Below are 14,689 nucleotides of genomic sequence, written 5' to 3' on the forward strand. Positions count from 1 at the left end.
TCCAAACACTGGCTCTAGATCAGTGACAAACAGCATTGTAATAACACAGATTATTTTATGTGAAAATGCTTAATTCAGTGTTTTCACAGTTTGTTTTGCAGAGAAGGAGACCTCTGTGGATAATTCAGCTTCCACCCAGTAAAAACCTCCTGAACGTCTTGATCAGGAAAAAAAGGCGAGCGCACATTAGCAGGTGCTCATTGCAGACAGACTGAGCAACATGGAGAAACACTGATTTGCAACATGAAACTGCTTTGCTCTGTGTTTTTCCTGGTTTAAATCCCCAGGTCCGTTTGTTTTGGAGAGGAAGAGACCCCTGTGGATACCAACACCATCAAGGGTAGGATGGCTTACAAGCAGCTGTCTCTATCACTCGACAGGCTCCATTCATTTAGCAGTATGCGCTCAGAGTTTGAGCGATGTTGTTGAATGGTTCCCTTTCCTGAATCTGCACTGCCTTGCATCTGCCAATCAAAAATATGTGCATTGCTCTGACCTGAGTCTGCCATGCCTACGACTAGAACGTGCAACCTATTACATTTGAAACCTTCCCAACAGCGCAAATACAAACTGTAGCAATCAGCCAAAAGACTTGAATGAGTGAAAAATTAATTGAGATTATATAATGTGAAAAAGAGAGAGACAACTGGTTGCTCTGTATATACAAACGTAGATCAAAATCTTGTGACAAATGGGAAACAACAGGATCGACAGGAAGCCAATCCAGACACACTACAGGGCTTTCAAAACATACAACACAGGTATGGCCCCACCTATATAGTGACAGGAACCAATCAGAGGCCGTCACATGACCAATATAATGGCATGACAGGTGAAATAAAATCGACAAAAATGAAAAAAATAACAAGTTAATAAAAAAACAGACAGTGACATGGCGTAAGATAACAAGAAAAAATGAATTTAAATATATATGCAACTGGTGGACTGATGTTTGCGTTGTGTAGATATAAAGACGCCCAGACTGTGGATATCTTCGCAGGCGATCTTAGGGTTAGGAAAAGATCATGGTGTGGGTTAAAATGAAAAAGAAAGTGACAAACACATAAGCCGTGAGCCTGCTTCGCCTCAAGCCTTTCCCAGCTGACCCAGAGCCGGTCGTGGCGCACCATCAAGGCAGAAATACGCCCGCTGGGAGCCGTTCAGCACCGTGGACCGTCGGACTAATGGGATAGCAGACCAATGGGCTGTCGGACCAGTGACATGGACCCCAAATTGAGTACAGAGGCCTAAGTGTGTCAGGTAACAACAACTGAACCAAATTTTGTGGAATTATAATACTTAATTATTATTATTTTGGAGTTAGCCAGTCCTCCCTTGCACGTCTCCAGTTAGTCCAGAATGCTGCCGCTCGTCTGCTAACTGGAGTACAAATGAGAGAGCACATTACACCCATCCTGGCCTCCCTCCACTGGCTGCCTGTGCACTTTAGAGTTCATTTTAAGATCCTTTTATTTGTTTTTTAATATTTAAATGGCCTCGCCCCGCCCTACCTCTCTGAGCTTCTTCACCCCTATGCCCCTGCCCGGTGCCTCAGGTCAGCTGATCAGCTGCTCCTTGAGGTACCGAGGTCCAAGCGAACGCTTAGAGGAGACCGTGCATTCTCCGTTGCTGCTCCAAAAATGTGGAATAATCTACCTCTGCACATCAGACAGGCCTCCTCACTGTCTGTTTTTAAATCCACCTTAAAACCCACTTTTACTCACTGGCTTTTAACCCAGCATGAGACCTTGCTCTGTTTTTATTTGTTTGTTGTTGTTTTTATTGTTTTTTGTTTTAACTGCTTTTTATTATCTCACTGTTTTGTTGTTTTATGACCTCCTATGTACAGCACTTTGTTTCAGCTGTGGTTGTTTTAAAGCGCTTTATAAATAAAGTTGAGTTGAGTTGAGCTGAGTTGAGTTGAGTTAATATTACAAATGTGCATTTGACTTTGTTAAACATATTACTGCTGCACAATTGACCCTGTTACATATACACACCCATCTTAACCCATAGACTGTGAGAAACATGGCGAAGAGAAGCCGATATCCTCATTGAGACAAGGATACTTTAAAACATCCAGTTGATGGATCCAAAAAACTTCCCTTTGATTAAGTGTGTGTTTCTGTCACCCCCCCTGACCAAAGGTTTAATATATTCAATGCCCTCTATGTGTAATAAGGAATCATTAGCATTATGAAATTCACTGAAATGTCTAGCCATGGGGTGATCGTGATTTTTTGTTCTAATGGCATATTTATGCTCAGCAAGGTGATCCCTCTGGTGTCTTTTTGTACGGCCTTTGTAGAAAAAGGCTTCCACACATTGACATAACAAAAGTTGTGTTGCAATTAATAAAATCTTTTAGCTTTTAAGCTCTGTTAGTGTTGACATCTACAAAATGTTTAGTTAGCATGCTGTTGTCACAGTGAGGGCAATGCAGACATTTAAAAGTGCCAAAAGGTTTGGATAACCAAGTGCTTTTTTTGTCTGCTGGAAGATGTGAATGCATGAGTCTGTCCTTAAGCATGGGGGCATGTCTAAAAGAAAAAATAGGGGGTTCAGGAAAGAGTTGACTAGGATATAGCTCCTGTTTTTTTGTTTTTTTCCTGCTCTTTAATAATTCCTTCCTCATTTTTCTATAGTTTTTCAGCGTGCCTGGATTGCCTTCCTGTCGATTATATAATGTGTGTTGAAGTAAAGAAAACTGTTGTTAATGATGCATTGTTTACAATTAATCATGTTCATTTGTATCAGTAACGAGCAGGAACAGCAAGACAGCAATCACGACTAACAGACAAGAGGACTGTAATAGAAAGTGCATGTTGGCTCAGGTAGTGATGCGCAGCTGTGAGTTTGTCTGCGAGCCTTGGCTGAAACAAGACGAGCACTTTCACCGCAGCAAATCTCTCACAGTTCACCAGAAAGTCAAACGCACAAGTAGTTTATGATCACACATCACACACTTAATGATATTTTTAAGGGAGACACAGGCAGTCATTGATGAATTGTGTGAATGGAGGAACTGTAAGCGGTGATGCAAAACAATGCAAGGAACAATGAAAGAAACCCAAGAGAGGTGAGAATATAGGGGGCGTTAATAACTCACACTACAGAGGAGAGACGTGGTGATGCAACAGGGTTGAAAGAGCAAAAAATGGGGTGAAAAGGGAAGAAAAGCTAGCGTTTGCAAGATGGGGTGCAGCTTCCTACAGCAAACGGTGTCACTTATGCCTACACAAAGAGGATACAGTAGAGTTAGAGCATTTGTCATGTCGATACAGGAGAGGCTGAACACAGTGGCTGATGGTGTTGAGTCAGCCAGTGCCAGGTGTCCTTTTGACATGGGCACCACTCCCCTAAATGACTGGTTGGAGGAGAGAGAGAGAGCGGCTGCCACCACCACCCTTCCAATTAAAACCTCTAATTAATCAGAGCTATTTAAAGAAGCCCATTCATCCCCGACGGCGGGAAGCACACTGACGAGAGAAAAGAAAAACTGCACATCTTTGCCCTGATTTACCTTTTCTCTCGGCTGCCCTTTAGCATTGCTGCTTTCTTTCCACGGTAATGGCAAGCAGCTGTCACAATTATAACATACAGAATAACTTCATCAGAGTAAGAAAGAGTATACATTTCCTTTGTTTCATATACCTTTTTTCTTGTATTTCCTTTTTAATGCAATATTTATAGACTGATGATTCATGGCATAAACTCTGCATTTTCTTAGAATAGCTCACCCTTCACATTAACCTCAAACATTGCAAGTAATGTAAATTATGTATGTATTTTCCTGAAATATACTGGTAAGCAAAGATGTATTTTGTGATTTATTGTTGCTAAAAAATTACTAATTTAATATCAAAACACATGAAAAAGTTTCCATTCTGTCAAACCAACGTCATATCTCAACAATTTAGGGATTATAGAAGATATTAGCTTTTACTGTAACATTAATTTAAGGGGGCGGCACTGTGTAACAGTGGTTAGCATTGTGGCCTCACAGCAAGATGGTTCCTGCTTCGAACCCCGGGGTGGGGGATCATTTCTGTGTGCCAGCATGGGCCTTCTCTGGCTTCCTCTCACAAACCAAAGACATGCACGTCAGGTTAATTGGTGACTCTAAATTGGCCGTAAGTGTGAACGTGAGCATGAATGGTTGTCTGTTTCTATGTGTCAGCACAGGCAATCTGTCCAGGGTGTACCCTGCCTCTCACCCAGTGTCAGCTGGGATAGGCTCCAGCCCCCCATGACTCCCAGCAGAATAAGCGGTTATGGAAAATGAATGAATGCTTGTAGACACAACATTCAAACTTGGCCCCTCCTTCTCAGCCCAAGGAGACAGAGGCTGAATCCAAATGTCCACCCTCTGGACTTGCAGACTGAGTCCTCGCTGACTTCAGTTGTACACAGTGTGACATATTTACCATCATCACGTAAAGTCTGCAAGGGCAGAGACTGCAAGTGGCTGACAGAAAATCCTTGAGACTGTTTTTCCCGTTGCCATGGAAACGTTCAACTATCACTGCTGTCATATTCATATATATGTCTTGTAAGCTGATGACCAGTGCCTACTCATCTGTCCCTGCAGATAACAATGTATAAAATCCTCCATATAGCCTTTTTTATGACTAAACAAAAATTAAGGCTATTAATACATCTCTTTATAATAGGCTTTATGCAAAACTCAGACCGTATGAGTTGTCTTTACATGGTTCCCAACATGGAGGTGGCGAGCAGCTAATGGTGCTAACTCCCTAAACAATGCCGAACAACAGTAATAGTGACAACAGAGCTAACGGTGTTAACCGGGGGGAGCCGGAGGGTGTGCCCGACACTTCAGCAACGTAGCTGTCCTGATATGAGAGGTGACCCCCATATGAGCAAAGTGCAAAGTGAAGGTAATGAGCTAGCCAGTGGGATGCACCCACGCACTAACATGCAGGCATGACAGGACTGGCTTACCACAACAAACCACAGAGTAGGTCAGATTACAACACACACACAGGGGCAGTGTGACTTCATTCTCTGCTCAGGATGCCATTACTCCATTATGTCTTTACAAAGAAAATAGTGGTTTGCTGCTATATTAATGCTCTGAGTGTGTCATGCAGCACCATTAATCATAGTGTTGTCAGATGATAACACAGATTTATTTTTCAACAGTGATTTGTAATGGCCTTGGGAGGGCAGTCAGATCAGACAACGCTGCCATGTATCGCTTGAGAGGACAAACAATGTATTTTGTCCTCTGAGTTGGCATCTTCAGCTCACTGTATGTAAGGAGGGAAAGTTAAAATATCCATTATCATGAGAGATCACATAAGAAGTCATGACCCCGTCACGTACGGAGCTGACTGGTGTCATGCAAAATCGTGTCTCTCTGTCAGAATTTCCCCGGGCTCACAAAAGCATTTCATCATAGTCCAAACTTTGTGGAATACAGAGGGGAGGGAACACATTTTGGCAGCCTGCGTTTTCTCCCTGTGAAAAGAGCTCATTAGCTTCTCTTGCCCTCAATTGAGCTTCTCAGACAGAACTTCCTCTCATGCGGAATACAAATCCACCTCCTCCACCAGGACTGGAACACCCAAACACTAACCATAGCCATAACCCTGACCATCTAAAACCTAAATCAAATACAGCCACTTAATTAGCTGAACTTCTGGAGGGCACCACAGTGCCTGCAGGCAAGCTACCCGAGGGAATCAATTCAGGACTGAAACATTGTCTCTAAATGAAAATGTTTCCTTCCTTTATCTTAGACCACAAAGCTGGTTATCAACAAAATATATTCCAATGGGTGCGTGTACAAAGTTTGTACAATATCCCAAGGGTCAGAAAATTCCTGCTGTTCCAGATTTTGATTTAGTCTGCTTTAGAAAAACTAGAGGATGCAAACTTAGAAAGAGAAACAGTAAAGTTTTATAGGTTCATCCCAGGATTTACTGAGGCTGTTGCTGTTTTCACAGAATTTTGGTTGTGACTATTTCACAGACCAGTACTCAGAGGGAAGCGATGCCAAAACACGATCTGTTTTCATGATGACTAAAATGAGAAAACTGAAAATGACCTAAATTATGCTTTTAAACTTGTCTGTCCCCTTAGCCTCCCACTGGGTGTCGTGGTCCATTCAGTGTAGAGATAAGTACAAATGTTTCAGTCTTCCTTCCAATGTCTTGGCAGCCAGATTGCCTCCCTCGGTTAATCACTCCTATTTGCATGAAAAATCTGAACTCTGCACACACTTATCCATTAAGTACCTGGCAATTTGACTGAGGAGCTATTAAACTGAATCGCCTCCATTACACAAATATGCGAAATGGGACTTTTGTATGTCCTGCAACTCAATTAAGAATAACAGTAAATCATACAACTCGGTGTGAAAAACTCGAAAGCTTCTTGAATCTGAAAAGATGCTCAACATCGTTTTAAGAAATTATAACAGCAATGACTAAAAGTCCTTCACTTTCTCATGTCGAGCACCACGTAGTGCCCCAGGAGAAGTTATAAAGCTACCAACAACAACGTCTGCTTTCTGCTCATTTGGTAAACAAGGCATCTGGTCTTATCAACTATTAATTAAATTTTGCATTCTTCAGTGCTCCTATGTGAAAAGTCAACAAACATCTTTTCAACACAAAGAGGGGCTAATTTCTCGCAAGTAACAGAGTATCTGAACTCAAGCGGAACCAAAGGGAAGACTGGGACTTATATTCAGCCTGCCACTTTGAGATGGAGAGGCCTTTAATTATATTTTTAAGATATGTTGGTAGTCAGTCAGTCAGTCTAACACTACTACTGTTTTTGTGGTATAAAGAGAATGTGATTATACTAAAGACCTTCAGGACACTTTGGGACACAGGACACCTGCCTCTTCAGTTTGATGTCACCATCAGAGCTTGACATTAGCACCCGCCCACCTGCCAAATAAGGATAGAATTCATCTGTGGTGTATTAAGTCAGTCACTCTAGCCACCTTGGTGGATGCCATAAAAATGCAAGCAGCGGTCTGGTATGTAGATTGATGCACAAAATGCAGAATCAAAATTCAGGAATGCAAGTTCCACCCAGAAACTTTTAGCTTTTCGCTGCTGGGTCAGCGTTGAACACTGAGGAGGAGGCATTGATCTTTCTTTCTCATTGAGGACTGACCTAGCTAAAGACACCTCTGTCCTGGACATAGACTGTGACAATAATGGACGTAGCTACTGTGACGTCACCCGTTGGTCCTTTGACTCCTGTTTTGAAGCCTCAAGTTAGGCATTACGGCTGTCACCATCTTGGTTTTCTGGACTCAGAAGTGACCATATTTGTGCAAGAGGCTGGAGCTGTGAAGGAGAGAGGGGTGGGTCTGACTGAGAAGCCGAGGACACAATCGGCAGACGGCCTGTGAAGCATCCTGCCCTTAAGTATGTGTAACTTTAAGCTTTAATAAAATGTAAATGGGTGAGTTACACAAAAATTCACCCTCCGCACAGTTGTCACAAAACACAGAAACCATTTTTTTGTACCAGGCTGTAACATGTTGATTTCTGCTGTTAAGTTTTAACATGGGGGTCTATGGTACTGACTCCAGTGTGCGTTCAAAGAACTGCAGTTTGGGGCGTCAGTGGCTTAGTGGTAGAGCGGGCACCCCATGCACAAGGCTGTTGCCGCAGCGGCCCAGGTTCGAGTCCAGCCTGTGGCCCTCTGCTGCATGTCATTCCCTCTCTCTCTCCCCTTCTTTCACACTTAACTGTCCTGTCCATAAACGGCAAAAAATGCCCCAAAAAAATATATTTAAAAAAAAAAAAAAGAACTGCAGTTTTTGGTACTTCCGTGTTGCTTCACTTTTCAGCCCCGGAGGTTGTGTGCGAGTCAGTCACACTACAGCAAGCGCAAATTAAACGTTGGAGCTGGAAGACCCGCCTGGGGGTTCCTGGTCAGCTACACTGGCATAGGAAAGAGCGGACATGGGCAATTGGTGTTGCTCCATTGTTGTAGCATATGTGATTGGACACACATCAAACATGCTAATGCACATTGAGCGGTATCACCGAGATGTGCCAATCCCCAGGACGAGGTAAACAAGGCAGAGACCAACTCGTTATCCCGGCTGCTTTCAAGCAGCCTTTGGACTAAAAAGCAAAACAGAATAAAACAATTACTGGAGCCGTTGGCATTTACAGTGGCATAAAGCCAAGGTGGAGGTAACTGTAACAATCCTCCTGATGCACAAGTTTTATTTTTTATCAGTCTGTTTATTTTGTACATTCAGTTCCATAAGAGGGGCTCCCTCAGTCCCCAGCAGAATTGTGTCTTTATATATATATATGTATATATATTGCTTTATGGCTTTTTGGCTGAGAGGTGGGTATGCTGTAAGTGGCCAGAAAAAAGGTGGGTATACCCTGTAGGGTAAGATTGGGAAAGATGCCCCCTTAAGAACAAAGTCAATTTACTGCTAAATTAAAAAAATATTTGGATATGATTTTAGCGTGTGCAGGAGGGAGAAATAAATTGGTCAATTTTGCCCAGTTTTGTTGTTCTAGCCTCACTCCTGGGGCATGAAGGCCCCTGGCTCAAAACTAGCTATCTAACTAAATAAAACCAACTAAAATCCCAACTCTGACACATTAATGAAATAGCTACAAGCCTTGCAGCCGTTACTTCAGACTAATTGTTTTTATTTCAGGATTTCTTCCTCCTGCAAGCTTGCTAAAAATGTTGGCTAATGCTAGATAGCTAGCAATGCTAATGATTGCTAGCAAGCTAATAATGCTAGCATGCTGCTGAAACGACAATAGTAGGCTATACTTACCTACTATATAAATTCACGCATGACTATAGAAAATATAACTAAATAATATTTAAAAGGCAATATGTAACGTGGGGTTTTTGCCACCTTTCTGAAGGGGCTTCTTGCCCCAAGGGTCTGTGTTTTAACAAAGTAAACTGAATAACTCTTCCCACAAATCCGCAATCATCATATATTAAAGCTTTTTATGTACAACTTAATACAAATGCATAAATCACTATTATCCTGTGATAAATCAGTTTACCCTGAAACATTTCTGGTGGAATAAATCTCAAGAATACAGTTGTTCAGATGAAATGTCTAAGTTCACTATAGCATAGCCATTCAATACATGTGTTGAAAGTAGATTTAGTGCCATATTTTGGTTAGGAGAGGAATTAAGTGGGTGGGGGCATCTTCCCCCATCTCACCCTACACCAGTGTATTCCCTCCACTACACCACTGGTAATCATGGGACCCCACCATTGGTGTAGTTAATGAGGTGAGTGTCCTGCTAGGTAGGTGGCTAGGTTACCAAGGAGGAAGTGGACATACTCTACTATACATTCAACTGGCTTTTGGCTGATAAACGGCCAGAGAAAGGCAGGTATAGCCCGTATAAGTGCATATACCCTCCTCTAAACCACTGAACCCCACTGTGGTAAGCTACACCTCTATCAACATTTAAGAGAGATGTATTTAAATCTACTACAGGCTAAAGATATTAGTTTAACCAGAATTATTTACCACAGAACAAGTTATTAAAGTTGTGAATAAAAGTATCAAGAGCCTTGAGACAAATTCATGAGGATAGCAGCACAATATATATTTTATTGTTAACAATATTGACTACAACAGCAGTTAAAGCAGTTGTGATTTTTTTTAATAATGTGATAATCACTTAAAAATCCACAAATGTCTTTGTTCTTGTAAATGACAGGGAAAAGTAATCTTCAGTCACTTTTGTTTTTCTGTCTTTTTTTCCACAGACTTGTTTTGATTCCCTTGTTGCACGCAGAGTGATAAGTCTGACAGATACCTGCCATAACCTTAACAAAATTAAGATCCCAACGAAAACCCTGATCATCTCTTACCTTCACTTAAACATAGGCTCACAATTTTAACTTGATAAATTAAAATAAGTACCTTTGAATGCATGCCCAATACCAGCGCTTCTGCTGTCTTCTTCATTTCATGGTACACTCTCCTAATCCTAAACAGATTTTTGGGCCTTTTGACAACATCCAGGCTCCAAAAATAAAATCTGAAGACACTGATTTGAAAACATAAACAGGTGCATTTCCATTTGCTTTCTCGCAATGTTCTGTCTCACAAAGGAGAAAAGTGAAGGCATATTTCCAATTTCACATCCGCCTGTCTTGCGTGTGAAGCCAAATATCGACGAAGCAGGGGATTGTTGTTGTAAAGGCCTGCAGCCCACTGATGTAAATTTAATGCTTAAAGAGACAGCTAATCGCCTCTGTGGGATTTGTTAAATTTTACTATAATATGAAATTTTGATTTGATTTGGGGGTTTGTTTAGTCTCACTAGGAGAATTGGATGACTCAATATTACATTGATCATTTATACAGGATTTTCTGTGAGTGATGAAGCTGACAGCTGAGTCCGAGGCAGTGTTGCGTTACTCCTGGCTCCATTGGAGCTCGATACAGACTTGATAGTGGTATTAAAATACGTCAGTTTATCATGGGGTCCTTGGATTCACATATGCAGAGTGCCACCAATGTGGAGGGAGGAAGCTTCAGCGGAATGGCTGCGAGAAGGCAGAAGTAGTAAACAGACTCAAAGTTGGCCCTCAAGCTGTGCCTCAGGAATGAACATGAGGCAGTGATTAATCTCGGGGACTTTTATTTATAAATCTACAATAAAGTTACATTCAAAGACTTCACAAAGCTGTTGCAAAAGTTGTTGTTTATTCATGATTTTCACTCTACATAGCCTATCACAAAGCAGATGAAAAGGTGCTACACACACCTTAAGTATTCATTCCTACTAATCTTTTAAATTGTCTTTTCGAATGGCTAAATGGTATGGTGAGATTATATACTATTAGACCACACAGAGCGACTGAAAAGCTTAAAGGTTTCCCTCCATCTCTGTCTTTTTTCCTGCAGCAAGTGTTGGAAGATCGAGCTCTTAAATCTTTAATCACCTGTGGTGCAGTAGGCAGAGAAATAATCGCTTATTTTGTAACAGCAGCACCCACCATAATAAAAAATTATGGAGACTGACACAGAATACAGATACTGAAGTCTTCCCAGAAGATGATGGTTTACAGTGCTGCTTGTATGCCAATATTACCATAATATTCGACTGACCTAAAAGGATTGTTAATGATCATCAGGTTGTTGCTCATTAGTAGATCAGCCATAACAACTTGGAGAGCCTTGAAATTAGGTCAGTGAAGTGGTGAGCAGCATTAGCTTTCATCAATCTTTGGTTCTATTGAAATAAAACACATACCTAACCAACAAATACACATCAACCAGTGATGATAGGCGTAATCAGATATTTTTTTAAAGGTCCAGTGTGTAGGATTTAGGTGGGAAATATTGGCAGAAATGGAATATAATATAATTATGTTTTCTTTAGTCTATAATCACCTGAAAGTAAAGCATCATCATGTTTTTATTACCTCTTTTTATATACATAAGGAGTGGGTCCATGTTACTGTCATAATCCTGGGTTTTTGTTTATTTTGTAGATTCTCTCTTCATGTGGCATGTCTGGTTTTACTTGCTGTCTTTGTGTGTTTTCCCGCCTGTCTCGTTAGTCCTTCCCTGTTCCCGGAGTCTTCCCTTCACACCTGTTCTATATCAGTCTTGTTTGCTCCACCCTAGTGTTCCCCTCCACACCTTTGTTGTTAGCCAATCCCCATTTCCCTCCTTCTGCCCGTGTCCTTCCACTCCAGCTGTGTCTCATTCTCGTGATTAGTTTTTTGTGTATGATATACCTGTGTGTTTCCCTTTGTTCCTTTTCAGTTTGTCCCGCGTTCACTCCTGTGCTCATCCCTGTGTTCTTGGTGTCGTTCCCTGCTCCGTTTCCCGCCTGGTGTTCTGTTTGGATTTTTTTACCTGAGTTAATTGTATTGTGCCGGTTGGTTTTCAGTTTGGTTTTTGTTCTGCTTTCATTTGGACTTTCAGTTTCCTGCTTGCCCTGGATGTTTTTATGAGCTGAATTAAAGTTTGCTTTTTGTTAAAACTTCAACCTGCCTGTTACTCTGCATTTGAGCCCCCCTGAACTGATTTATGACAGTTACACTGCCATGTTTCTACAGTGGCCCAAATGGACAAACCAAACACAGGCTCCAGATAGGGCCATTTGCGTTTTCCTGTTGGCTAACATAGCTAGCAACCCCTCTACAATGAGCCAAATGATGTCGGAAAAACAGATTTTTAACTTGAAACCGTTTAAATCAGTGTTTCAACTGGTTTAAATCACCAGGTTTGCTTGTTTTGAAGAGGAAGAGACCTCTGCAGAAAATTCAGCTCCCTTTTTAAAACTGCCTGATTTTAAGTCATCAGAGGAAAAGGTGAGCGCACATTAGCAGGTGCTAAGCTAGTGGCCAGTCTGTGATGAGCAGAACAGCGCTGGAGAAAGGCTGATTTGTAACGTAAAACTTTTTTTTAATTCAGTGTTCTAACCCTTCTTAATCACCTGGGGTCTCTTTTAAACATTATGCGCGTACAAAACGAGGCCTGAAAGAAGCGCACACCACCTTCCATGCAAAAGTTGTGATCTATACAAACAAACTTGATGGGAGAAACTTTGACCCATGCTCACAAATGTTTTAGAGATGGGAAATTGATGATGCAGATGGTGAGGTGGAAACCTGATTATAGAAACACCATTTCTGGCTTTTATCCCTTCGTACATTTTTAGTATGGATCCTACACACTGTTTTATAAATGAGAACCCTGGTCTGTTTGTTGTGGAGAGAAAGAGACCTCCCTCCTGATAAAACTGCCTGAACGGTGAACACTGAAGGAATCCTTAATGGAGGTTCACACTTGGTACATGGGAGAAGTTTCGGCTGGTCGTAATCTGCAATCCTCACCACTAGATGCCACTAAATCTTACATACTGCTCCTTTAAGTAAATGTTTAGCATTATCATATACTTAAAGTACCAAAAGTCTAAGTATTCATTATGCAGAACAGCCTATTTCAGAATCATATATATTATAGAATTGTATTACTGATGCTTTCATGCGTCAGCAACACTTATGTTACAGCTGGTAAAGGTGGGGGTCATTTCAACTACTTTAAATACTGCGAGGTGTATTTTTTTTTAAGATTTTTTTTTTTGCCATTTTTTGGCTTGAATTGATAGGACAGCTAGGTGAGAGGGGGGAGAGAGAGAGGGAATGACATGCAGCAAAGGGCTATGGGCTGGAGTCAAACCCGGCCGCTGTGGCAACAGCCTTGTACATGGGGCGCCTGCTCTATCCATTAAGCCATCGATGCCCCGAACTGTGAGGTGTCTTAATACATCATAATTCATAAGCTGATTAATGTTCTGTATCTTAATAGTAAACAGTAAAAAGTAACTACTGTCAGATAAATAGACAGAATAGAAATACTCAAATAAAAGTACCTCAAATCTGTACTTAAGTAAATGTACTTCACATTCCAGCAGTGACATCAACAACCTCTGAGGTCCGCCATCCAGGTTTAATCTTTTGTGCTGGAGGCATTTCAAAGGCGCAGTTAATCCACCAGCAACCACATACCACCACCACATGCTCTCATGGTGGAGTCAGATATTTCCGCCTCACAATTCCACAATGAAATCATGTTCAACCTCTAAATCTGCAGTGGTACATGATCTGTAGCTTTTTTATATACAAGGTTACAAAAAAAATGTTTTAATTTTCCCAGATATAAAAACACCCCACGCATATCCATTACTGTTTGAAATGTTTATTCATTTTACTTGATTTTTTTTATACTAAAAGAGAAGTGGCTTGGTTCAACCCACAGATCTCATAACGAGTATTCATGCAAATCCACACAAAGTCTAAACATTAATGTATATTTTTTCGGCTTTTCGTTACACACTACTGGGATGTAAAACATTTTTTATGGAGTGGTTAAATGGATTAGTGAAACAAAGATTATAGAGTGACACTCTGGCCATATTAAATATTGTAATCTGCCTAAGAGGTGGAGGAAAGATATGGGATACATTAATAGAGATGCTATCTTGTAAATGCCATCTTGTACAACTATCCTCTTGCCAAATGTCTTCCCAGATCTTTCTGCAATGTATGTTCCAAACCACTGGAGCAGCTCCAGTCTAATCCCTGTCGTTAGACGGGAGATAATGGATGCTGTTAACAGGTATGGTAAGTTGTGACAGCCGAGGTGAAATTACCCCGTCACTGTTGTCTGTTTTAAAAGGGCAAATCTGTAATGATTCACAAAGGGCAGAAAACTGTTGCTGTACCTGTCTATGTCAGCTCAAACATCCAAGTGTGTTGCCTTTGTGTCCAGTCATGATGTTACAGCAGGTGTTGCTGACTGTGGTGTGCAACATGCTTAAAGTATGAATCCACGGCAGGTACTGGTGCAGCTGCTATAACCTCTATTATATTCTGTTTGGATTTCCTCTCTAGTGTCCCCGCCAGGCTGAGGTGCCAGGATGCAGTGTTGTCAGCTGTAGGCAGGCACAGGATGTTGGCTCGGGGGCAGTAGCCTTATTGAAACGCTGACCTTTTACGCATCTTGAGACTAGAGGCTTTGCATACAAATGATGATCTGATTCCTCAGTCATCTGACCAGTCAGTCAATGCCACAGCAGGCCACTGCTGGATGCTCCCTTCGCTGAGCCGAGCTCCATCACTTCTCCCCAGTGCTTTTTAATTTCCATTGGAAATAAGACAGAAT

Source organism: Epinephelus moara, chromosome 18 (assembly GCF_006386435.1).
Source record: "Epinephelus moara isolate mb chromosome 18, YSFRI_EMoa_1.0, whole genome shotgun sequence".
Lineage (NCBI taxonomy): Eukaryota > Metazoa > Chordata > Actinopteri > Perciformes > Serranidae > Epinephelus > Epinephelus moara.